The sequence below is a fragment of the Triticum aestivum genome, chromosome 4A (assembly GCF_018294505.1).
Source record: "Triticum aestivum cultivar Chinese Spring chromosome 4A, IWGSC CS RefSeq v2.1, whole genome shotgun sequence".
In the NCBI taxonomy this organism is placed as follows: Eukaryota; Viridiplantae; Streptophyta; class Magnoliopsida; order Poales; family Poaceae; genus Triticum; species Triticum aestivum.
In genome coordinates, this window is record NC_057803.1 from 711,395,327 (window position 1) to 711,421,601 (window position 26,275).

The following is a 26,275-nucleotide window of genomic DNA, read 5'->3' on the forward strand; positions in this document are numbered from 1 at the left end:
AATCTTGGCAACCAGTTATTTTTCAATCTAAAATGGCCCTTAATTTTGACTCTAACAATTTTGTTTGTTATTTTAGTTCATCATTTTATAACCCTTAAATATCCTTCTAATGCAAACGCTAATCCATAGAGTACCTTCCCTGTTCTCACGCTCCTCTAGAAAGAACTCCCCTGCACATCATGCCATCGCGCCGTCCTCCTCCACGCCACATGCTCTCCGACGCATCGCACCTCCCTCCTGCACGCCAGCGCATCACACTGCCCGCTGCCCCCTCGCACGCACCACCACCGCCTGTCGCTCTGCCACCAGAGGCCGCACATGCTTATTTGCCTCCCTAGCCACTGGAGTGTGCCGTCGGGATGTCTGCCTCCCCAACTGGAAGCATGTTCACTGACGAGTCCCCTAACTAAGAGCGCTCACCAGCTTGATTTGCGATACCGACAACCACCTTTTGCTGGGCGTGTTGGCGCCCGCAAGTGTTCGATGGAATGCCTCGATGTCGGTTCCATTGCTTGAACCTGTTGCAAAACCCCAAGATGCCAAGCCTAGATGCAGTAGTATTACATATGCTATTTTTCCCATCCTACTAGTCATTTCTGATTGCTCCGAATGAGGCACAGCAATGCTTAGTAATATTCTTCCTGGCATTCTTCGTTGTGGTGAAGACCTTGCACGTGAGCCAATACCCAAGTTGCAGCATGGTGGTGTTGCCGTCCTGCCGAAGGAGTTGCAAGGTACCTATGCATTACCATTGAGTTAGTTCCCACGATGCATTTTCTCACTGGGGTGAGGAGTTTATTCACTAGCGCGGGTTCTGAAGTTTATTCACCAGTTCATGCTGAGATGGGAAATTTGTGCTGTGAGCTGTTTGGAATTGGGGTGCATTGGCCATATGTGCAGATATTTGGTACCGTTGGAATGCTATTGCCTGAAGATGACATCTGTGCTCTCAGTATTTTGCTTCTTGTGGAGGTGTGTTAATTTACATATGTTATGTTTGCGCACCTGACACTGAATCATTTTAGAAATGTTGCAAAATCGGAGAACTTATCGAATGTATGGGTAGTGTACTTATAGTTGTTTGGTATGATTATGTTTAAGATGCCACTTATATGACTGAGAGGCTGATTAGACAATAGTAACTGCAGAGGTAGACATATGGCTATATATGTTGTAATCATTTTGGGAGCTTAATATATCAGGCTGTGTTATGATGCATGCAGTTTTATTAAGAACTGTAGAGTGAATCAAATTCTGTAACCCTCGGCATCTATGTGTTAACAATTTAAATTTGTATCATTAAGTGTCAAGTTCGTTACTATTGAAGGCATGTATAAATGTGTGACATGTATACATGTACCAGCAACTGATAAGCGTCAATGCATTGTTTTATAACAGTACTATTTTCCCCTGGATTCTGAAAGTGATACAGTTTATCATTCAGAGCTCTTCACACTGTCAAAGAAGATGGCAAGAGGAGCACCTACTAAAATATCCTTTAATATACCGATCTTAGATCCTCATCTGCCGCAGTACTATATCCGAGCCATATCAGACTCCTTTTTTTGACAGCTGAACAGTAGGAGAGCCCCCTACGCTATGTTTTCTATTAAAAGCCCTATGAGACTCCTGGTTACATGGCACATGCAGAGTCAATCTTTACCGTCTATTTTCATAATCATACCTTGCCACAGATGAATTTAGCAATACCTGATATCAGTTCCACAATGTTCACACTTGACTGTCATATTTTGAACTCTCCACGTGTTTCCTGCAGACACAGTTAACACACACTGAGCTGAGCACTCTTGTCTACGAACGACCAACCAAGTAATAGGCCAACTGGTTGGAAATAGTTTTGTCAAACAAATAATTCCATACAATGTGAACTGAAGATAAAACATCAGCAACTTGTACAAGCACGTGCGGTTCTGCTGAGCCCTATCCTTAATAATGTCTTGGTTTTGAGATAAATGCTTAAAAGGTCCCAATCGTCCATTTCTTAATTCCTGTAGAACATTTCAAGTATTGAGTAACAGGATTTAGTACAATTTCTAACAGTAGTTGTAGGATGATGCTCAAGTGCTTTAGGTTTTCTTTCATCTCTTTATCTTCTCCAGGTACATGTACTGAAGGAGTGCTTTCTTTGCGTACTATAATGTAATAATTACATAGCAGATCTTAAAATCGAGATTCCATTTATTTTGTAGATTGTTCTACATTTTTATGATGTCACAGTGCCACAATGTTTTGGCGATGTCTGGTTGTATCTGAACAAATAAAAACTGTCAAGTTGTTTATTTCTATGTTAGTCTGAAGATATGACACTGTTCTTAGTTTCAATTAGCTCGATCCTAACAGGGCTCTGCTGAACCATTACTGCCAAGTTGCTTGATTAACTGGAATATGAATTTTTTTTCCATATTAGCTGTGCGGTATGATAAGATGTTGTCCAAGAGTAAACTGTCTGACATGGCGTTTCTTCTGATATGATGTTAGGTTGAGGTCTTACATGGAACTGTGCATTTTAGTGCCGGTGATATCCTTGCAACATCAAGGCATCAGTAACCCAGAACGGGTCAGTATGACAACTCCATTATCTGTTGGTTAACTTGTAACGATCGTGTGAGATATATGCCATTTTCTTTTTCCAAAAATGTGAGATAAATGTCTGTCTCTTCATACACAGTAGTTTAAATTCCACACCACCCTGTTAACTTCTTGGAAATGCTCTGAAGAAATTGGGTTGCCATATTGTTTTTCCTTATCCTCATTTTCTGTAGGTCCGTATTATTCAGATCATCATATCTAATTGTTCAAAATTGCTAATATGTTCTAGCTTTCCTAATTTCTAGGCATTCCAACTCGCACATGAACGACAAGTGTGGCATCATGTAGTGTCGTAAACCCAGTCCTGCAAAAGGGAGTCGTTCTTGTACCATGTGTTTCAGTTGAATCTAGCTATTATGAATAAGTGATGTGGGATAGTAGCTTCATGATGTAGAAAGCCGTTTAGTTTTGAAATGTCCTTGTCAGGAAAATTCAATTATTACGCTTTTCAAAAACCTTAAGCTGAACCAAAAGTGCAATTATATCCTTGGCTGGTAATCCAAAATCGCAACTGGAGTGCAGATAGACCTAAAACAGAGGATGGCCGTTCTCTATGATCAGTCCTACAAACGGCTGCCCATCTCACACACTTCATTGCCCTCTTGCCAAAGAGGCCTGTAATCATCTTTCTGACTCTGGTGACCCTATGTTCAACATTGCGTTGTAGGCCACACACATCCATGAAGAAATTGTGGGGCTACTCTGCTGAGATGGCCATCGACAAAGAAGAAAAAAAGGACCGAGGCTGTCACTACAATGTATGTTGCCTGGAATATTTGGAAAGATCGAAACGGAAGACTCTTTGAAAGAAAAGATACCACCACATCACTGGGAGCTGCTGAACTTGTCCGAAGTGACGTCGCTCTTCTTTAAGATGATTGTCAGAGCTAATTTAGGCCTTTGTACAGCCAAGTGCCATCTTATCTTGGCTGATTCGATTGTTTAGCCTTTTGTTTCCTGATCTTTACCCTGTAAAAGGATTGTAATTCCGCCTTTTCAATGCCAAGCCCATCTTTGACAGTCCTGGTCTTGGCCGTTGTTATCTTCATTTTCTCCATGAGCAATATCCTTGACGCATTTGCCTTCCTCCTGAACGCAGCGTGTTATCCCGAAATCTCTCTCCCCCACAGCTTGCAACCATTGCCGTCCAACCCCTGGTTTTACGCGGTCGCGTGCGTCTGACTCTCAGCATCGATGCTCTGCAACCCCGCCCGCCATTGCGTAACATGGCACCCTACAACGTATGCCTATGCTGCAAATGCACGGTGCTGCAACAAGGCAGGTGTTGCGCACGGTGCTGCAACAAGGCAACCGTTCCTCTAGGCCGGCAGCTGGTGCGAATAGCGTATGCAGCAGAGGCAGCTGGGGCTATTGCGAGGCCTAGCGACCACTGGTGGAGCTACGTTGTAGCGAAAAAGGCCATGGCCCGCCCAAGTTCTGCTGCAACAGGCTGGGCTAATGGTAAATGTGGGTTATAGTTATAAAAAATATGGGGCTTCTCTTCAGGCTGGCTCGCCCATGCTTTTGAGAGTAGCTCCGCCACTGCTAGCGACAGTGTGCTTACTCGCTCCTGCAAAGGTCATCCAGGGATGCTAGCAGCGTTGTGGCAAGCTACAAGCAGAGTGCCAAACAAGCAAGCGATGCTGCAACAGTGGTAACCATTGCTGGAAGGCCAGGAACAAGTACGGCGAGGGGGCACTACTGTGGTGTGATGCTGACAAGATTTTTCTTTTGAGCGCGATGCTGCGACTGTGTCCACCGGTGGCGTGAGGCCAGAGACGGGTATGACAAGGGAGTGTTGCGGTGGTGTGCTGCAAGCCAGTGTTGTGAAGGGAGCACCGTGCCGAAAAGGCTGCCGAGGGTGCTTCGAGTTGCAATGATGATCGACAGTGTTGTGATGGCAGCCAATGATGCTGCATGGCGCTGGAGATGGCCGCTTGCGAGCCTCCAAGATGATCGGGCGACAACGCGATAAGGACGACCAAGGATTTCATCAAACGATTGGCGAGGACAGATCTGGGAGCATGACTGGTCGCTCGACTCCCAGTACTAGCCATATTTGTTTTCTAAAATTTGATTTAGGCCTCCTTTGGTTTAGAGGAATTTCATAGGAATTCTAGAGGATAGGATTCTTATAGGATTTTTTTCTTTAAAGCCCTTTGGTTTATAGGAATGGATTCCTATTCCTCCATAGGATTGGTTCCTATCCTCCACATTTCATAGAAAAATAAAAAAGAGCCTAGACTCGATGGAAAAATTCCTTTGATGTCAACCAAATGACATCTTGTTTCCTATTCCTACTCATAGGATTTGAGATACATGTCATCTCATTTCCTACAAGATTCCTATTCCTATGATAATCCTATCCTATGAACCAAAAGAGGCCTTAGCCATATCATTTGGGAAACTCTTACCATCACCCGGCGGATCGCAGCGGCCGCGTCCTCCACCTCCCCTGCGTTACACGTGTCCCAGCGAGAGCCTGCATACCATCCTTTGTCGAACGCGCTTATGCAACAGGAGCTATGTTTTTAAAACATATGTAGTGTTGCAGTGGTCTACGACGGGTCTACGTTTTGCAACAAAACTTCTTTTGTGAAATTTTTCTACAACAAAATTCCAATGAAACTTCTCTTGCAAAAAAATTCTGCAAGGAGACCTCTGTTGCAAAAAAAAGGCAACAAAAACTCAGTTGCAAAAATGCAACAAACAACTGTTGCAAAATACTCCCTCCGTCCCAAAATTCTTGTCTTAATTTGTCTAAATACGGATGTATCAACTCACGTTTTGGTATTAGATACATCCGTATCTAGACTAATCCAAGATAAGAATTTTGGGATGGAGGGGGTAATTCTGTAATAAGACCTATGTTGCATAAATAATTCTACAACAAGACATGTGTTGCTATGATGGGGCGCGCTCGGACGCGTAGCACTGCCCATATCATTTTGACTGGAGTTAGTTTCCGAGCGGGCCAGTGTTAATTTTGTTTTAGAGGAAGCGGTCCAGTGTTAGGAGTTAATCACGATGAGGTATGTCCGGGTAGGACCAGGCACGTGGATTCAGCGTGGCGTGCTGCTCAAGAAATCGATCAAACCCAGTTTTTTTTTTCTTTTGAGAAATTTTTTCATTCAAATCACGAATCAGTACAAAGTAGGTGACCCTTACAAGCACACTGAAATGCAAACATAAAGGACCATGAACACCTAGAGTACCCTAAGACAACCATAACACAAGAAGATCTCCGGAGCCCTGTGTCATCATCCCTAAATCTTGAGAGAAGACCCCTGCAGCAGAAGGATCTGCAACCAGTCGCAAACAGGTCATCATCTTCGACCACGATACAATTGCCGCCACGCCGCTTCCTCCTCTCTTGACACCAGCGCTGAGAGGGCATGGACATCAATCCAACACATCTGCAACAGCCGTCACCATCTTTGGCTTTGAGTACCGCGAAAAGTGTCTCTTCCGGAAGGAAGAGAACTCGAGTCGTCCGACCGGTCCACCATCGCGGCCGGGCCATCCGCCCTGGCAAAGTAGGATCTCCCACCAGCATCAGCGCAGAGGAAGGAGAAGAACAGCAGCAGCAAATCATACGAACAAGGAAGAAGAAAGGTCTTCGGCTCCCTGCCTCCATCGCCCATCTGAGGATCCAAATAGCCGGTGCAGATGGACCTCCAACCACCATAGCCCGTGACCTCGACGAGATCCGGGGATCCCCAACACCGCTGGCTCCTAGACGAAGGCAAAACCTCGCCTGACCGCGAACGGAGCCCGGAAAAACTTATTACGACGCGACACCACCGCAACGGCCTCGGCAACGTCTCCCTCAACTCTAACCCTACCACACACCCACCTAGTGAACAGACCCGAGGTTCCCCGTCCCTCCCGCCGCCGGAGCGGCCGGCGGAGAGAGGGAACCGGCGACGTCACCGGCGGCGCGCAAGGGACCCCTAGTCGCCTCCTTGATCGCCTCGAGCGATCCAACTTTTCCGGGCTAGTAATCGAGAGAGGAATATTCCCAAACCCAGCTTTTTATTGGTTGCCGTCGTCGTAGCTAAGCCACCCATAGAATCAGTGTAAAGCAATTTCGTAGAATCAATCTACCCAGCGAGCTTCAAACCAGGTCGCTCCTCGTCTTCGATCACCTCCAAAGAGATGGGGGAGGGGGAGAAGGCCATGATTAGAGTACTGTCCGTCACTGCCGTTGGATTGGCCTATACAGCTTTGAGGCTGTACGAGGAAGAGCTCAGGTCCTTCTTCACCTCCAGGCCTGCCTTCCTCAAGACCTTGGACCCAGCCGGGGCTGATCCGGTCATCGGCCGCGATGACGAAATCGACCGCGTCATCTGCATCCTCTGCGGCCGAACCAAGAACTGCGCCGCGCTCGTCGGGGCGGCCGGCGTCGGCAAGACGGCCATCGTCGAGGCCCTCGCCCAGCGCATCACAGCTGGGGCGGTCCCCGCCGCGCTTGTCGGGGCCCGCATCGCAGAGCTTGACGTCGGGGCGATGGTCGCCGGTACCCAGTGGCGCGGCATGTTCGAGTAGCGCTTGAAGGATGCGATCAATCAGGCGGAGGATGCTGATGGCAAACTCATCCTCTTCATTGACGAGATGCACATGATTGTTGGTGCTGGCGACCGAGACGGCCTCGGGGACGCCGCCAACATCCTCAAGCCGGCGTTAGCCCGTGGCCACATCCGTTGCATAGGTGCTACCACATCCGAAGAGTACCGCAGATACATCCAGAAGGATGCGGCCCGTGAGCGGCGGTTCCAAAAGGTTGACGTCGATGAGCCGAGCGTGCAGGCGAGAGTTGCCATTCTGCAGGGGCTGAAGCAGCGGTACCAAGACCATCATGGACTGACGATTCGCGACGACGCTCTAGCTGCTGCCGCACAGCTCGCCGCCCGTTATACTACAGGTACTCCATTCGTTCCAAATTACTCGTCGTGGTTTTAGCTGAACTAAACCACGACGAGTAATTTGGAACGGAGGGAGTAATATGTTCGTGATGTGGTTAAGAATTTAATTCAATGCACTTTCATATTGGGTCTATGCATCTCGAAGAAATTGTGGATTTTACTCTTGTGATCTTGTCAGGTCGCGAGTTTCCTGATAAAGCAATTGATTTGATGGACGAGCCATGCACTACCGTGAAGTTGCATAAACCAAAAGAAGTTCATAATAAGGAAACTAATGCAACAAATGCACCGGAAGAGATAACCGTTGGTCCATGTCATATTGCACAGGTTTTTTTTTGAAAAGGGGGCTCCCCGGCCTCTGCATCAGAACGATGCATACGGCCATAATTATAAACTAATAATAAAGCACGGATTGGGTCTCTGGGTTCACCGTCGTGCTGTTTTTCCGAAAACCTCCCTTTGATTTTTAATAATTGATCCCGCAGTCCACCCGTGGAAAAAACGTTTTGGATTTCTGCCCCACGCGTGGACACGCTTGACAAAAAAAAAACCACCCCCGAGTCAATCGACCACGCCTCGCACCCCCATCTGGATCTGCCGCCTCCCCACCGCCGGCCCGCATCGTCCGTCGCGCCCTCCTCCCCGTGTCTCCGAGTCCTCCGCGTGCAGCTTGCCGACGTTGAGGCCCAGGCCGCCGCGCTCCGGGATCGCGCCGGCCGTCTCGAGCGCGTGCCGCCGACTGCGACGGGCTGCTCGGCACACTCCGCGCCGCCACGGGCAACAGGTGGTAGGACGAGGAGAGGGTGGTGGAGACAGCGAAGGAGCTAGTAGGAGGAGGATGAGAGGAAGGTGGAGGCGGCAGAGGAGCCAGTAGGAGTACGAGAGGGAGGTGGAGGCGGCGGAGGAGGGGACGGGGATGACGGGGACAGATCGGACTACACACCGGAGGACGAGGGCATCACACCGCCTACCGATTCCTTCTTCCTCGCGTCCCGGTTACATGGCCGTCGCTGCAGTCGCCCAACATCGACCACCTTGCCCCGATTAGCTCTTGGATACGCGGACGACCGGATGTGCTCCAGCGCGGCCGCCTATGGGCTGGTCCCACGGTTCGTGCTTTCCTCATGGTCATGGAGCTATCTCTTATTAAATCTGATTGTATCCCTGTTTGTGGTGATTGGGTTGGTGTAGATGAATCGACAACTAAGCTCGGGGACATGATATGGTGCTCGGTGTAGGTGGCCATGGTGGACCTGAAGCTGGCTTAGATAAGCGATGGGGTCAGTGTTGTGCTCCTCCCGTTCTCATTAACCAAATAGTGCAGACTGTGGCTGCATGACTGGTGTATATATCCACTTGGATGACCAAAATAAAACTGATAGCAAGAACCAGATATAGTGCTAAGTTATAGTTCGTCAACAGATCCATATTAGTTCACAGATTCTCACAACAAATCTGTACATTCAGAATGACCACCAAAATCCAGCAGTACAATTAACTAGATTGGAGGAATTTATTTGATCAATATGTGCACATGAAACAATAAATTAACCCGCGTGAACTATATTTGAGTTAAGAAAAAACTGTTTGATATTCTTTTTGTGCTGCAGATCGAGCGGCGGCGCTCCCGATCTGATCGGGAGCAGGACGACGACGGCGAGCACATGGCGGACGAGAGGAGCAGGAGGGGAGGTGCGGAGGCGGGGCCATATGCGTCGGACGCGCGCGTTCGCCGCAGTCAACGCGGACACAGCGGCCGTCCATGGCGGCTCGGGTCGATGTAGGAGGACGAGGGGAGGAGCCCGCGAGGCCCGACACCGGTAATGGAGCGGAGGCGGCTGGATCTGGCGATTCTGGAGGGGCTGGCGACGAGCGGCTCCATGGGCGGCGACCTGCGGGGTTCAAGCGGCGGCTGAAGGTTTGTCAGATATACTTCCATTTTATGCATGGGTTGATCCCTCCCCTGGATAGTGTCAAGGTTTGCATTTCAATGGAGCATTGCATCATTTTGCTTTAATTATTTAAACTGCCTAAATGGTACAAGTTGAGTGTAGGTATGAGCGATCTGGTTTCCTCTTTTGTTGTTCTATACGAGGATGATCCAGATGCCTTTTGGTGTTTTGAGATGCTACTGAGAAGGATGGTAATTTGTATCTATGTCAAACCATACTGGCATACGTTAGGTTGGTATTTTTGCATGACTTAATGCATGATATAAATTCTGTTGCATCTCAGCGTGAAAATTTCCACCTCGAGGGACCGACAGGAGTTATGAAGCGGTTGGAAGCATTGTGGAAGATCATGGAATTGACAGATACGGAACTAATAAACTGGTAAGGATCAAACAGGCAAATGGAGTCCTAATTTTCTATTGGAAGTTCACATGACATGGTTCTATGTTTGAGGCTTCAACAGACTGCGTATGCCTCAAGATTTGAGGTGTGAGTGTGCGACTTGATTTTCTGTGTTGTTACAGTTAATCGGTAATGGATAAATCAATTTTTGTTATGTAGATTGGTAAAACTAATTAAGTTAATTTTTTCTTATTTATGGGTTATAATTTATTACTCCAAAAGCAGATTTGTGTATGTTAAATAGATTTTCATAGGGATATAAGACTAGAAGTGTGGATGTTTGTCAATTTTCAGAGGGAAATAAGCAACAGAATAGACATAAAAACATGGCTGCTTTGGGAAATTTTGGATGTTACCCATGGCTCATGCATGATGGTAGTTGTTGCGAAGATCATCTTATCTATCCATCATGAATCATCCCAGCACAACAAATTGTCTATTTAGTTCATCACAAACACCAGTATCATGGAGATAATGGAGGTAAATCAAAGCTCAATGCTGAACCCTTGGTACATCCTCCATGTTATGTTAGGACAAGAAAACAACCCAAGGGGCACCAAACCATTTATGCTCCGCTAGCTTCAGATTTTTTGTTTTTGCATAATTAAGATGACAAGTTTGCAGACATACGATACTAGCTAGCTAATTTTAATCCCATTACAATGTTATAGATAGCTTCATTACAAAGTATATGGTCTGATTTTATATTATAGAGTGTGTGTATGAGAACTGATTCAGAGTATGTTGGTCATTTGCGTTCTCAAGCTTTTTGTTGTATGATTTCTATGGGAGAGAATGATACACGAGCCAGTAATAATAATAATACAACTAAAGTTTGTGAACATATCATTACAAAATGGTTGGCTAGATAATGTTCACATTCTACTATATATGATCATTTTCTTTGTAGCTATACACTTATTTAGAATACTGTACAATTTTATCTATAGATCATTTTGTTAGGAATGATAGTAAAACAAGGAATGTTTTTCTACTTGTTGATCTTCTATCCCCTATCCACCCCGTTTCACTCATGTTCCCACTTTCAAAGAACGGACGTGGATCTGTGGGGTCTTGAACATGTTTTGATGTTTATTGGGGGCATTTGGATTTTTTTTTCTCCCGTTGCAACGCACGGGCATGTGTGCTAGTTATAAATAAATAGGTTTGACAATATCTCAAAGTCTGGAAATGTAAATAAAGGCGAGCTCACACAGAGCCTCAACGCAAACAGACAAAAAGCCACAGAGCCACAACCGGCTGGCAGAATAAAGATAGGAAAACTAATCGCCTATCTTATTACATGACCGCCATCCAAACCGGTTGAAGATATCCCGTGCAACCATCTCTCACCGGACAGATCCAGTAACCAAACACTCCCTGGCCGCCATCGGAGTGAGTAAGGACCACAAACGGATCAGCGCCGTAGCACGGAATAAAACCTGCAAAAAATGAATAGTTGTTGTTCTGTTAAAAGTCAAATCATTCCTGCAGTTCCAAATTGCCCATAACAACGCACATACTCCTACACGAATGTGTCCTGTATCGAACTCTATCCCAGCAAGCCACGTTCCAAACAACGAACCTACCGAGTCTGACGGAGTAATGTTAAAGGCAATTTGCACAGCGCGCCACAAGACTCTCGCCAACGGGCACTCGAAGAAGAGGTGCTTAATGGTCTCGTCCCAATCACAGAAGCTACACCTAGTAGAGCCTGTCCAATTGCGCTTAACCAAGTTGTCCTTTGTTAAAATGACTTGTTTATGTACAAACCACATAAACACTTTAATCTTCAAAGGAACTTTAACTTTCCAAACATGTTTGGAACTAGGAATGACACTAGAGTTAATGACATCGATATACATCGACTTAACCGTCAACACTCCAGACCTAGTAAGTTTCCAACACAATTGATCGGACTGATGAGCTAATGAACCTCCATCAGTCTAGTCACCAAATGAAGCCAAGCTTCCCACCTATCACCAATAAGCACCCTCCGAAACTGGATATTAAGGAGAACGGACTGCATAATCGTTGCAACCAGCGCGTCACATCGTTGAACAATACGATACAGGGACGGTTACTGTAACGCCACTGGCGTATCACCAAGCCAAGTATCCTTCCAGAAACGGGTATTGTTACCATTACCGACGATAAACTTTGTCCTATTAAAGAAGGCAACCTTAACTCTCATAAGCCCCTTCCAAACGGCGAGTCCGTTTGTCTCACGGTCACCTGTGACAAAGTCTTGGATTGCAGATACTTGTTACGAAGAATTTGTGCCCACGTTGCGTTTGTCTCAACAGATAACTTATACAGCCACTTACTGAGAAGGCATCTGTTCTTGACCTCAAGATTCTCAACACCCAGACCCCCTTGGTCCTTTGGTCGACAGATGACATCCCATTTGGCTAGTCGGTAATTTCTCTTAAGGTCATCACTCTGCCAAAAAAATCTTGATCGGTAAAGGTCCAGCCTTTTCCGAACCCCGACTGGAACTTGGAAGAACGATAGAAGGAACATCGGCATACTCGTGAGCACCAAATTGATAAGAATCAGCCGGCCTCCATAAGACATGAGTTTGCCCTTCCAGCAACTGAGTTTTTTCTCAAACCGATCCTCGATGCACTTCCACTCTCTGTTTGATAGCTTACGATGGTGAATGGGTATACCTAGGTACGTAAAAGGTAAAGCCCCTAATTCACATCCAAACAATTGCCTATAAGCCTCTTGTTCCTCTTTGGCTCTACCAAAGCAGAACAACTCGCTTTTGTGAAAGTTAATTTTTAATCCGAACAATCTATTATATATAAAAAGTGCTTGACGGGTTAACCAGAAAAAGATAAATATGCTAGAAATTACCACTATAATCAGAAACATCCGGTCATTGATATGGTGGACCCTCTATTAATCAACCAAACATGACCCTTAGATCTTTATAAGCGGCGATGCGCTTTCAGTGGGAGGAGACGTTCTCGTCGACGACGAGGCGACTACGGTTGCTTCATAAATCTCAAGATGATATGTCGACTCAGTCTCTCGGAGGTGCTCATAGGGGTAGTGTGTGTGTGTGCGCGTTCATAGGGGTGAGTGTATGCGCGTTATATGAGCGCTTGTGTCTGTACTGATGCTCAAAAAGATCTTTATAAGTAAATCTGGGCCCATACCATGTCTATATATCTATATAACGTCTTGGACTAGATCTCTTTGTTAGGCCAATCAAAAGAGATCAATTAATTCTACCACGTCATAGACAAAATAAGGGACACGTAAAGTAAAAAAAAATAGTACAGCAGATCACAGATGATCTCTTAATTCTGCCCATATCACAGAAAAAAAATTAAGGGACAGGTAAAATAAAAAAAACTTAGTACAACATATCAAAGGAGATTTTTAATTCTGCTCACGTCACAAAAAAGAGACCAGCCGCAGGTAGACTTTAAGAAAAAAAGAACAACGTGCGGCAGGTATGATCAAGCAAGGGGGAGCAGCGGCAGCTTTTTTTTTTTTTTTACTAACAGGAGCAACGGCAGCTATGGGGGAAGTTCCAGGTTGGGCTGCATGTTTCACAAAGAAGGTACGTACTAGTACTATTTTTTCCATGAGAATATTGCTTGAGAATGGAAGAAGAATTACAGGACGGCATGGCGGCTCCATTGATCATGTACGATTAATTGAGGGCAATGTTAAAACTCTTAATTCTGCAGTTCCAGAGAGATCTCTTAATTCTTCTCACACCATAAAAAAGCCAGCGACAGTTTTTTTTTAAATGGACCAATGGCATGTACTCCCTCTGTCCGGAAATACTTGTCATCAAAGTGGATAAAAGGGGGTGTATCTACACGTATTTTAGTTTTAGATACATCTCTTTTTACCCATTTTGATGACAAGTATTTTCGGACGGAGGGAGTACGATGAAGAAACTTAATAAGAAGGAGCAGCAGCAGCTATACGGTGAGAGTTTCCAGGTTGGCCGCATATTTGACAAACATGATACATATTATTTTTTGCATGATTATATTGCTGGAGCATGAAAAAAAAAATAGACGATGGCTGCGCCTAATTCTGTGGATCATAGTAGAGAGACATACAACCTTGTACGTACTTGCTCCTTGTATGTACTTACTGGGGCAAACAAAGAACACAATGAGACAAAAGTTACACAAAGATAACCGTAGAGTTTAGCAACGTACTATGTAGCCATTCATGCTTGGTGAAACTGCAAATTAAGCATCTGAATCACCTAGATGAAACCAAGTATAAGAGATAACATACATGGTTTGTGACTAATCAAGACATTAAGATAATATGACATGGCCAATTCTTTTCTTCAAAATCTTACAACAACAGTATTTTCTTCTTAAAAGATCCCCACCATTGATTTGGACTCCCACTTGAACTGCAAAACATAAGTGATTATGACACAATGTATCAATTATAAAATAAAATTGAGTATTTGTCTGCACATGACTCTGGATCTATGAAGCAGATCATGGGATGGGAGGGCTATTGACTATGATCGTATGGTCGTCATGCATCACTGGTACAAATTAAGAAACACATGTGCTGCATGGAGTGTTATTGTGGTGTACTTCCTAGCAAGCAATCTACCCGTTCATGTACCATGGCAATGCCAAGAGACCGGGGGGAGTATTTTGTGTCCATAATTAATGACGGAGTTAATACAATCTTTGTTCTACTTTCAAGGTTGTTTAAAACCTAGAATGTGTGGGCTAGCTACCCAAGATAATTGACCAGAACAACAGAGGCTCGGCGTGATGATAGAAGGGAGTCGTGCTTTAAGCACGGAACATGGCGATAGAAGACGACACCGGTGGTCAGGCATGTGGTTAGACAAAGTGAGGAGAAGATGCTGATGCAGTATTGGCGAGTAGCATCTTCAAATTTTTGACTGATTTAAACTGGATTACGCATCCAAGTATACAACAATCCAAGTTGTCACCCTTGGAAAATGAGATAATTAAAGTTGGTTAGCAAATATAGGAAACCAGCAGTGATGTGCATTTGTCGGCAATCCTAAAGCACTACCCAGTTCTCTACTAAGGAGCATTGTTGACCAAATGTGAAGATTTTGGAACCTCAGAGCTAATAGAAATGATTCCGAGGGCGAAGACACGTAGTGAAATGAACGACTAATTAATACAAATAATAATTTTGTTTGAAATATGTTTTCCAAGGAAGTGTAGAGATCCTTCCACATCACAAAACAAATACATGTGAGAGTGTACATAGGATGTGTGGATTAAAGAGCGATGAGAGAGTGGAAGGAATTTATAAAAGCAATACTACATGTGATAAGTGTGTTTGATCATAGAAAACAAGCATGAACATGTGTCATTATAAAATTATGGATGCATTGAACTCTCAAACCAAACTAATATTATTACATTTTCTAAAATGAATGTACTGTGAAGAAATTTATTTTTAACAATACATTCATATACAAAATAGCAATCAAAGTTATATTTTGGTGAGGGTAACCATTTCTGGAAGTATTTTCGAACATGTGAGTAAATAAGAAAAAGAAGACTCAGATAAAGAAAACATCATTTTGTTTGACCACCAGTGACCATGGAGGGATTCTTTTCTTTTATTCACGTCATAAATCAATTCCTTTTAATATTAGTTAAAAATATGTAAATATTTATATGCAATATAAGTACTTGGTTAAAATTTATATATTTTCACCATGATATTATAATCTTACACTATGTCATCATATATATCATAACTGTTGTATTTAATTTAAATTATAAAATAAAAATTTCCATGACTTATAATGTGCGTGTTCTTAGTTAGTACATTTTTGAGAAAAATAGTACTAAAGATTAAGATGTTTCATGTATGTACACTTTCTCTAATATACATATGCATTATTTTTTAACACAATACAGATACATACGCTCATATATACACACATATGTTCACCTCTATGAGCGCGCACACACACACCTTACTCCAATGAGCACATTCAAGAGACTGAGCCGACAAATCAACTTCAGATTTACGATGTCAGCACAAGCACTTCCATAGTAAATGGGAATGTCTCCTTCGTTGAACGAACATCACCGGAAGCCTTGAATAAGTACAAGAAAACGCAAGCACCGGTGCCACACCTAGGATTTGAACCCTGTTGGGATGGTTCCGCCACAAAAAAACCTAACCATCAGAGTTAGGCTCAGTTTGCTATGCATATGCATATTTGACCATTAGTTTATCTAGGAATATTTTCGTACAGAACAATAAAATATATATAATGCAAACAATATGAAAAAACTAAAACTAATGACAATATTTAAATTTAAGGTGACCAACCTAATATTCATGCATATTGGTAATCAAGATACAAAAGTTATTTGTCCTCGAACATACATAGTATATATATATATAACTCTCTACGATACATACTATATGTTCGTTATAATAGAGTTATTCAGGAAGTTAGTGTTACAAAGAATTATACCATTATAATTTCCAAAAGTAGAAATATTTATTGCTTTTAGATGTACTAACTCACTCTTAGGATAATTACTAAAAATAATAGTACTCCCTGCGATCGTACAAATATAACTTCAAGAAAAGACCGGTTATAAACAAAATTAAGTACCCCATGCATAATTAACAAGTGAATGATGAAGGGATAAAACATATATTTATATATCAATAAAAACCCAAACATGCAAAAGAAAAAACTATGTACGCAAAGTCTTATATTAAAAAAATTCTCACATTTGGTTTTAATTATTTCTTTAGATAAATCAAATAATATAATTTCACCATATAACTTTATAAAGTTCTAGCCCGTGCATCGAGCGGGCCACTTTGCTAGTTGTTCAAATAAGCATAACACCAGCTTTATATTTCTCGCTTTTACCAAGTCATGCTGCATAAAGATGATTGTATCATCAGCGTACTGCAGAATAGAGACACCCCCATCAACCATATGAGGCACCAAGCCACCCACCTGACCGGCCTCCTTTGCCGTTCCTATAAGAATTGCGAACATGTCCGCCACAATGTTGAACAAAATAGGAGACATCGGATCACCTTGCCTCGGGCCTTTGTGTGTCTGGAAATAATGACCTATATCATCATTCACTTTAATTCCAACACTACCTTTTTGCGTGAAGGATTCTACCTGGCGTCGCCAAGCTTCATCAAATCCCTTCATACGTAAGGCCTGTTCAAGGAAGGGCCATTTGACTTTGTCATACGCTTTCTCGAAATCCACTTTGAAAATAACCCCATCCAGTTTTTTCACGTGGATCTCATGGAGCATTTCATGAAGGACCACAACCCCTTCAAGGATGTTCCTGTCCGACATGAAAGCAGTTTGGGTAGGCTGAACCACATCATGCGCAATCTGTGTGAGCCTATATAGTCCCAACCTTGGTAAAGATTTTGAAACTAACATTCAGAAGACAGATGGGCCTGAATTGCTCAATTCTCACAGTCACAGTTTTCTTAGGGAGAAGGGTTATCGTACCAAAATTCAGCTGAAAAAGCTGAAGCTGTCCAGAGAAGAGATTATTAAATAGAGGCAACAGATCCCCCTTAATAATATGCCAGCACTTTTTATAAAACTCCGCAGGAAAACCATCAGGGTCCGGCGCCTTGTTATTTTTCATTTGCGATATGGCCTCGAACACCTCTTTCTCAGAAAAAGGAGCCGCGAGAATATCATTCTCCACCGCTGTGAGTTGAGGAACATCCTCAACCCTGGACTCATCCAAGGACACACAGTTATCCTCAGGAGGACCAAACAGCTACTTGTAATACTCAGTGATATACTGCTTAAGGTTTTCATGACCTACAATTGTTCATTCATCTTGCTCAAGCTGAAAGATCCTCTTCTTTCTATGTTTACCATTAGTGATCATGTGAAAGAATTGAGTGTTCGCATCCCCCTGGACTAACCGCCGGACCTTGGCCCGCAATGCCCACTTCAATTCCTCCTCTCGAAGGAGTTCTTTCAGCCTCATCTTCGCATCAAGCTTGGCATGAAGCTCCGCGGCCGGCAGTACCGTGGTTTCAGCTTTCACATCTAGGGCCTGAATAAGGGAAAGGAGCCTTTCCTTTTCAACCTTATAAATCCCGCTAAGATGCTTAGCCCAACCACGCAAGAAGCTTCTCAAATGCCTAATCTTATTCTGCCAGCGCTGAAGCGCAGTCTTCCCTCCTGAATCCTTAGCCCACTCTCTGGCTACGAGATCAAAGAAACCTTCTCGTTCAAACCAAGCCATCTCAAACGAGAAGGAGTTTTTATTACCCAGGTGGGTGGCCTCACCGGAGTCCACAAACAACGGCCTGTGATCAGAAATCCCGCGGGACAAAGCCTGAACAGTTACTAGAGGAAACTTCTGTTCCCACTCGACGCTCGCCAACACTCGATCCAACTTCTCATACGTTGGATTTGGCATCGCGTTAGCCCAGGTGAATTTCCTACCCGACAACTCAATTTCTCTCAGGTCAAGACTTTCAATGATAGTATTAAACATGAATGACCATCTGCCATCATAGTTATCATTGTTCTTATCCTCACGCCATCTAATGATACTGAAATCACCCCCCACCAGGATAGGAAGCTGCTCGGAGCCGCAAATCCTGACGAGACCAGCCAAGAACTCGGGCTTGAGTTCGGGTTGCGCAGCCCCATATACTGCAACCAGAGCCCAATTAAATCCATCATCCTTCGATCGTACCCGAAACTTGACCGCAAAGTCACCCATAACCACACTTCGAACCTCGAGCGCTTCGCATCGAACACCTAGCAAGATCCCACCCGATCTTCCTCTCGGTGGCAGGCAATGCCAATCGAAGTCAATCCCTCCTGACAAAGTATTAAGAAACTGAGGCGCAAAATTATCTCTACCGGTCTGCGATAGAGCGATAAAATCTAATCGATGCTCGACAGCCGCCTCAGCAAGAAATCTTCTTTTAGCCAAGTCCTTTAGACCTCTACTATTCCAAAAGATTCCCTTCATAGTTCATCATGGAATTTTTTGGCCGTACGAATCCTAGCACTCCTACGCACCACGGACACTGGGTACACCTTCCGTTTCCACTTGCGCTTAGGGTTAACATGGCTCTGCAACTGGTCCTCTCAACCCGTCGTAGAAGGTCCATGCAAAACCGTCTGAGAAGTATCATCCTCCTCCGCCTCAGGAATAGGATGAATAAGGTCCACACAGAAAGGATCAAGCACCCTGAACCCCAGAGCCTCAACCTCAGAATCACTCATGGGCCTAACCGCCGCTATATTACGAATCATCTCTAAGGCCCTCTCAGCCTCTAGATCAAGAAGGCCATTAACGGAATTAGAGATTTCAGTGACATTACTACCAAGTGAGACTCCTAATTGATTTGCATTTTCAACAATCTCATCATTAGAAAAATGCATAATGGAATTAGAAGTATTCACCGACATACCAGTAGTGACCTCAACGTCATGAAGCTTGGCCGCCCTCATGGCGCACTGCTGCTGAATGTCGTCCACATCTGGCAGAGTCTGGAGGCGATCGCTCACCCGTGGCCCCTCAGACATCTGATCCTGAATCCCTCCAAATGCAATCACCTCCTCACGAGAGAACCTGGATGGGGTGGGACCTCCTGCCTCATTCCTCCGGCAAGGCTGAACACAAGCCCCGACCACCAGCGTCGGGCTCACCCCACAAGGCGGAGCTGGAGGTGAGCGGGGGGAAGGGAGTGCATGGGTCACCTGCCCAAACTCCCCACCCTGCATCGGAGATGCCATCGCCCTAGGCGCCTCAGGGGAGGAGGGCGCCGAGGTCACCTGCCCCGAGCCCCCTCTCGATGGCACGGACACCACTGGCAGCAAAAACGATGCGACGGGAGAAGAGGTGTCCGAGGCCACCTGCCCCAGACCCCCTCCCAGTGTAGAGACTGACTCGGGCGCCACGTGTCCCAACAGTCCAACATCGGCAAGAGAGGGGCAACCCGAGGCCGCCTGCCCCGGGCCCTCTGCCGACAAACCAGCCACGTCCTGGGGAGGGGCACTGTGGTGAGCACGAGAGGGAGTGGCCACCTGCCGACTCACCTCCTCCACTCCCCAAACCGGTACCGGCGAATCACCAGGAACCCCCAGACTAGCACACAGAGTATCCTCAAAAACCAAAGCAGGCAACGCATGCTCAAAAGCCTCCTCGGACTCCACCCGATCGCTCCACAGTCTCGGGGGATCAGAAGCGGGTTCAAAGGACCCAAATCTCAGAGTCGTCGTAGGCACCGAGGAAGGTGGAGGCGCTCCTCCCTCAGTCGTCGTGGGCTTGGACCCCGGTCCCTTGGACTGCTGCCGTCCAGAGTCGTCGACCGGCGGCTCCTTAGCTCCCGCGCTACCATCACCCTCGTGCATATCCATGTACGACCCGTGAGCCTCCGCAGCCAAAAGGCTCTCATCCTCAAACTCAATAACCAGACTATAAATCCTGCCTCGATAAGCCCATTTGACAACTTCCGGCACAAAGTCGGTGTTCAGAATACTAACCAGAACCCGAGCAATCCCGTGAGCTCTGGTAAACGCCATATCCACCCGCTCAGGCTTTCCCATCAAAATACCCAAACTGGCCACAACCCGAGCATCCTGCAACGGCTTGGAGGGGACCCCAGAGAAACGCAACCACGCCTGAGTAAGCGGCTTGCCCTGAGGCTCTACCTGCTTCCACTCGTGAAACTCAAGGACGCAATCAGTTCCTGGCACTTTACACATCCCAAAACTCAGCAACCTCTGCAGATCCTCCACCGAAGGAAACTCAACTTTGAACATCTTATGAGCGAGGCTGACGAGGTCCCACTCCCGAAGCCTCTGCACGATCTGTGCCTCAGATACCTCCCCTTTAGTAACCTTGACAATCTCCGTAGTCATGGTCGGTGTCTCATCAGCCACCTCTCTCTCATTCGGAGACTCAAAAAACGTGAGGTCGGCACAGTAAACTCCGTACATCATAAGTGACGGCGCCTGATCTCGCAACATCGGGTAGTCCCCAGAGTCGTGTGCCGGCTTACCACAGGTATCACAAAGCAGAGCCACACACTCCGCAATGAAGTGGCCCTTGTCTCCACATCTATAACAAAGCATCTTTTCCTTCTTGCGTGCCCATTTGGACGCCCTATCAGACTCAGCCCTGTCCGACATCTCCACTGACACATCAGCCATAACCTCGTTCTCAGGAACCTGAACAGTAGCAAGAGCGTCTCCTTGTGAGGAGTTTCCATTTGTTTATGTGTGATGTTTTTTTTTTGCGGGGGATTTATGTGTGATGTTCATGCCACCTTCTATTGTTATATATGATGAAGGTTGTGAGCCGATGGACTAAAATTCCGATCACCACACTTGGCCGAGAGGAAGAGAAGTTGAGCCACCTAGCAGACAGATTGCATGAGAGGGTTGTTGGACAGCATGAAGCCGTTAATTTGGTTGCCCAAGAAGTGCTACGTTCTAGGGTCGGCTTCGATCAATCTGGTCAACCAATTGGCTCTTTCCTCTTTTTGGGCCCAGCTAGTGTTGGAAAGACAGAGCTTGCGAAAGCACTTGCCGAGAAGTTGTTTGACAATGAGAAGGCATTAGTCCGCTTTGACATGTCTGAATATGCCGGTAGTGGTTCTGTGTCACGTCTCATTGGAGGACCTCGAAGGTTTAGCTTGTACACACTTTGGTCTTGTATTTCTTTCTGAAATTCCTACTCATGTCTGACTTTTTCATTTGACTTTGTGAAGCTATGAAGAAGATGGACAACTCACCGAGAAAGTCAGGAGCCAACCGTATAGCGTTGTTCTTTTTGACGAGGCGGATAGGCGCATCCCTCGATATTCAAGGTTCTCATTCAACTCCTCGATGATGGCATGCTGGTTGATGGAAAAGGACGCAACGTAAATTTCAAGAACTCCATCATCATCATGAGCTCAAGTCTAGGAGCAGAGAACCTGTCAGCTAGAATGGCTGGAGAAAACTTTGAAACTGCACAAGATCTTCTCATGAAACAGGTATGTGTATCCCAAACTGTCCCTTGTAAAGTCCCGGTGCGCACCCTGCCGATTGACAAATTTACTTGTTGATGATGCAGGTCGAGAAACGCTTTAAGCCTGAATTTCTCAACAAACTGAGTGAAATTGTGATGTTTGAGCCGCTCTCACACGACGAACTGAGGGAGATCACGAGAATCCAGGTGAAGAGGGTCATTGATACGGCAGCTTATAAGGGCATCTCTCTGCTTGTAACAGATGCCGCATTGGATCTCATTTGGTCAGAAGCACATGACACGGCAAGTGCATGTTATTTTTACCAAACCAAATCATACTTATTTGCCTAGTTGTTTGTACATATCCTGCTTACGATGCATACATGCACTATGCATTGCAGGTGTATGGCGCAAGGCCTATTAAAAGGTGGATGAAGAAAAATGTGACAAGAGTTCTTGTGGACATGCTGGTCAATGGAGAAGCATGTCAAGGCTCGACCATCTCCATCGATGCCTCTGACGATAATAAGGGGCTGAAATACCAGGTACAGAAGTAGCATGCCGGAGGTGTCAGATCTACGTGGCCAGCTATGAGTTTTGCGTGCTATATCTGTATCTGTAACAAAACGGTCAGTACAAGTTCCAGGTTTGCGGGTAATTAATCTTGCTTGGTGGGACTTGTACTTCACGATGTGCCCACCGAGGAAAGGGAAAACCTATGACTGATTGCTACTGAGTTTAGATCTTCTATATGAAAACTAAGCCTCGGCTTGAGCTGACTCTGATTTTCTACGTCGAAACCTTTCTCCCTCTCAGCCGGCGCACCCTCCTCAGCCAGAGCCACCGATGCTCCCCCGATCTGGCGCCCGCCTTGTCAAAGGTGCGCATCGGCCATCTCTCTGACAACCAGGCCCAATGAGGTGGTGGGCTTGAATTAGCCTGTCTGAATTTGAGATGCCATTGTAATATTTGAAGAAGAAGGACGCTCGGTACAACATTTACCTGGGAGCTTGTGGCCAATCAATGTCGACCGGTGGGAACGGCAGCATCGAGCTTGGACGTCGCGGAGATAGGACCTGGCGAGGGTGTGAAAGCTCGATGGCGACGAGCTGTGGCTGCTAGAGGTCAATGGCCTCGAGAGCCACACTACCATACCAAACTCGGTTTAAAAGGGCATACATCTGAGAACTTGAAAACTAAGCCTCGGCTTGAGCTGACTTTGTGACACATTTTCCCTCTCCAGCAGCCGCGCCCTCCTCAGCCCCGAGCCCCCGACGCTTCCCCGATTTGGCGGCCGCCATGTCGGTGGTATGCATCGGCGGCACATTGTAATGGTGCCATCTCTCTGAAAACTCGCTCGGGGAGGTGGCGGACTTGAATAAGACTTTGAGATGTTGGTGTAATAGTTGGAAGAAGAAGAACAGTCAATATATTGCTTACCTCGGAGCTCGCGCTCAATCAATGTCGACCGATGTGCATGGTGGCAGCGAGCTTAGCGAGGTTGTGGAGAGAGGACCCGACGAGGGGGGGTGGAAGCTCGACGGCACGGACCCAAGGCTGTGAGAGGTCCATGGCCTCGAGCGCCTATTCAGGTCTCCCATTTCTTCTTTGATTTTGCTCCTTAAATGGAAAAATGTTACAAAGATTGCCCACTAGCATTGATGGATCATGTCCCTTGGATCACAAGAATGGATGGTCCACATTCCTTAAGAAGGCAAAATTACTCGGCTAATTGGATAAAACCAGATGAAAACTCCATTCAAGGGCATGAGGTTGTCCTCTGGTGGAAACTAGCGAAAACTACATTTAGCATATACCGATTCTTTTCCCTAGCAAAAAACATAGGGTCACTAGTAGAAAAACACCTAATAGTCCCGGTTCGTAAGGGCCTTTAGTCCCGGTTCATGAACCGGGACTAATGGGTCGTTACTAATACCTCCACCCATTAGTCCCGGTTCAAACACGAACCGGGAACAATGTGCCTCCACGTGGCCCTGTGCGCCGAGCCCAGTCAGTGGGCCTTTGGTCCCGGTTGGTGGCTCCAACCGGGACCAAAAGTCAATTTTTTTAACAAAAGTGGCTGCTTTTTTGGGGGTTATTTTTAGGTTGTTATTAGCTAGCTAATAGAGAGAAGTGTCCTCTCTTATATCTTCGTCCTTGGTTTATCAACGCTGCTGCTATGTTCATTTCACCCGCAGATATAACATGCTCATGCATGCTCGCATCATACATCATCATATATAATAACAAGTCCTACTAATCATGCATCATCATACGAAAGTACATTTTTGCACCCAGGAGCAAATGCTCTTGGTGTGAACAGTAAAATAAAAAAAAATAAAAAAAATTCAAAAAAATCTGAATTTTTTTGCGAGATACTTTCACAAATGTTTGTTCTGCATGCCAAATTTCATCACGAAATCACATTGGTGGAAGTCGTGCCAAAAAAACAAAATCAGAGCTTCAAAATGCTTTTGTAAGTAACATTTTCAAAGCATCGATTTTTGTTTATTTTACCACGCCTTCTACCAATGTGATTTTGCGATGAAATTTTGCATGCACAACAACACATTTATGGAAGTATGCCACAAAAAAAGTTCAGAATTTTTTGAATTATTTTTGAATTTTTCTGACTTTACTGTTCACACCAGGAGCAAATGCTCTTGGGTGTAGAAACTCCACATCCATCATCATACAACTTCTACTCGTTATTAATAATAAGTCATACGATCATCATCCTCATAGTCATCGAACCCAACCCTACATAATTGTTCTTAGCACATGATCATCAGTATCTCAACTAGGACCTAAACACCCTTAAGGTAAAATAGCATAAAACAATATAGACCCTGACTCTCCATTATGAAGAATGGCGATCATCATGTCTCCAATTCTTGCCCTTCGCTGCTTATTGCTTCCAAGAAGCTCCTTACGACTGTCCATACATTTTTTCCATTCTTTGATTGTTATGTCTCCACTTCTTTTAGAAACCCGGTATGGACAGTTGAGATTCGTAGGACGACCTGGTTGTATGTTCAAAACATGAAGGCTACCGTGCGTATACATCAGATGAGGCACACAATCATTCGGGATTATCTGTTGAAAAACATAGTAATAACTTCGTAGTTAGCAATGATGTACTAGTTTTAGAAGTGTGCAAAAAGATGCACGGATGTTGTAATAATAAAAAATAATCTTACCAGGGTATCTCCATGGTAGTTACCGCAGTTCAACACGTGCACTAGTGGCACGTATTGACCATAATGTTGAGGAGTTTGATTGTAGATATTGTAATTCTCAAGATCAGTACAAAATCCGATCAGATGATTTTTCTCTTGATAAGTTAATTCGGAGCCTTCGGTGTAGTAGGTTCTGTCTACCATCTTCCGCACATTCTTTGAAGAATGAAAATAAGCTGTCAATGGAGATAAGTTGTCAACTATATATTTTGAAATAAACAATATAAATTACTTAATAACTATGTTAAGCTCACATGGGGGAAGAATTGGAGGTGTATCCACCAGGACCCAAATCAAAGGTCTCTCTTGCTCGATTGTAGGATCACCAAGATCCATGGTGACAAGCATACCCTCATCAAGACCATACATCTTGCAAAGTGCTTCCCAATTTTTGCAACCAAAATGGGTTACATTCTGAGCATTGTACAACTTTACTTGAAAATCTACACCATGATTGGTACTTAGGATAATTTTTTTGGTTTCGAAACTTTCATGGTCTTCAAAACCCATCCTCTCCAAGACATAGCGTCTTGCAAAGCATGGGATAAGCTAGTCGAATTGGAAAAGATGAAAAATACACGTTAAAATAGTTGAAGTCGTGCTTAATTACGAAAAAAACTATTGTCGTCGTTGCGTACCGTATGAACATCGCAGGTCTCCTCGAGCTTAATGCTGAAGCGCCGATCTTCGTCCAACTCAATGAACCTGTCGTAGATACCTCGGTCGTCGTGGCACCAGTCGCACTTCCCCGGGCGGTTTTCGTCGTCCGATGAGTATGACATTTCCGGCCAACGTTCATAATTCAAATATTAAACTAGATCATTATTATTAATCACGGGTTAACTATCGATGATCGATGTACGTAGCTCCTCCTTTCATTCCCGAATGCATTATTATATCAAATTGTCTAGCACACAGGAATGAAGGAGAACTTATCCAATATGAGCATTCAATAAGCAAAACCAAATCATAAAATAAGCAAAACCAAATCATAAAATAAATTATAGTATTCAAATTAGCATGCATTCAATAATTATAAGCAAAAGTACATCATCTCTTGGTGTCCGTACATCATCGAATATTATCACTAATACAACTAGAACCGTAGCGCCCGACGGGTATCGACGCGGGCGGTGGACACCCAAAGATAA

At 44.9% G+C, this 26,275-nt stretch overlaps 1 long non-coding RNA gene and 1 pseudogene across 2 annotated transcripts; both read left to right on the forward strand.

Moving 5' to 3' along the window:
• The first annotated feature begins 7,119 nt into the window (after positions 1 to 7,119).
• LOC123088288 (chaperone protein ClpB1-like) lies at positions 7,120 to 22,604 on the forward strand (annotated as a pseudogene).
• Positions 8,089 to 10,085, forward strand: LOC123088289 (uncharacterized). 2 transcript variants are annotated; one of them, XR_006441830.1, is made up of 5 exons: positions 8,089 to 8,644; positions 8,727 to 8,815; positions 9,146 to 9,453; positions 9,590 to 9,678; positions 9,771 to 10,085. It is a non-coding gene; the product is annotated as an uncharacterized lncRNA (long non-coding RNA). The 2 variants fall into 2 exon arrangements; XR_006441829.1 differs by having other exon boundaries at positions 9,590 to 10,085.
• Positions 22,605 to 26,275: the final 3,671 nt, after the last annotated feature.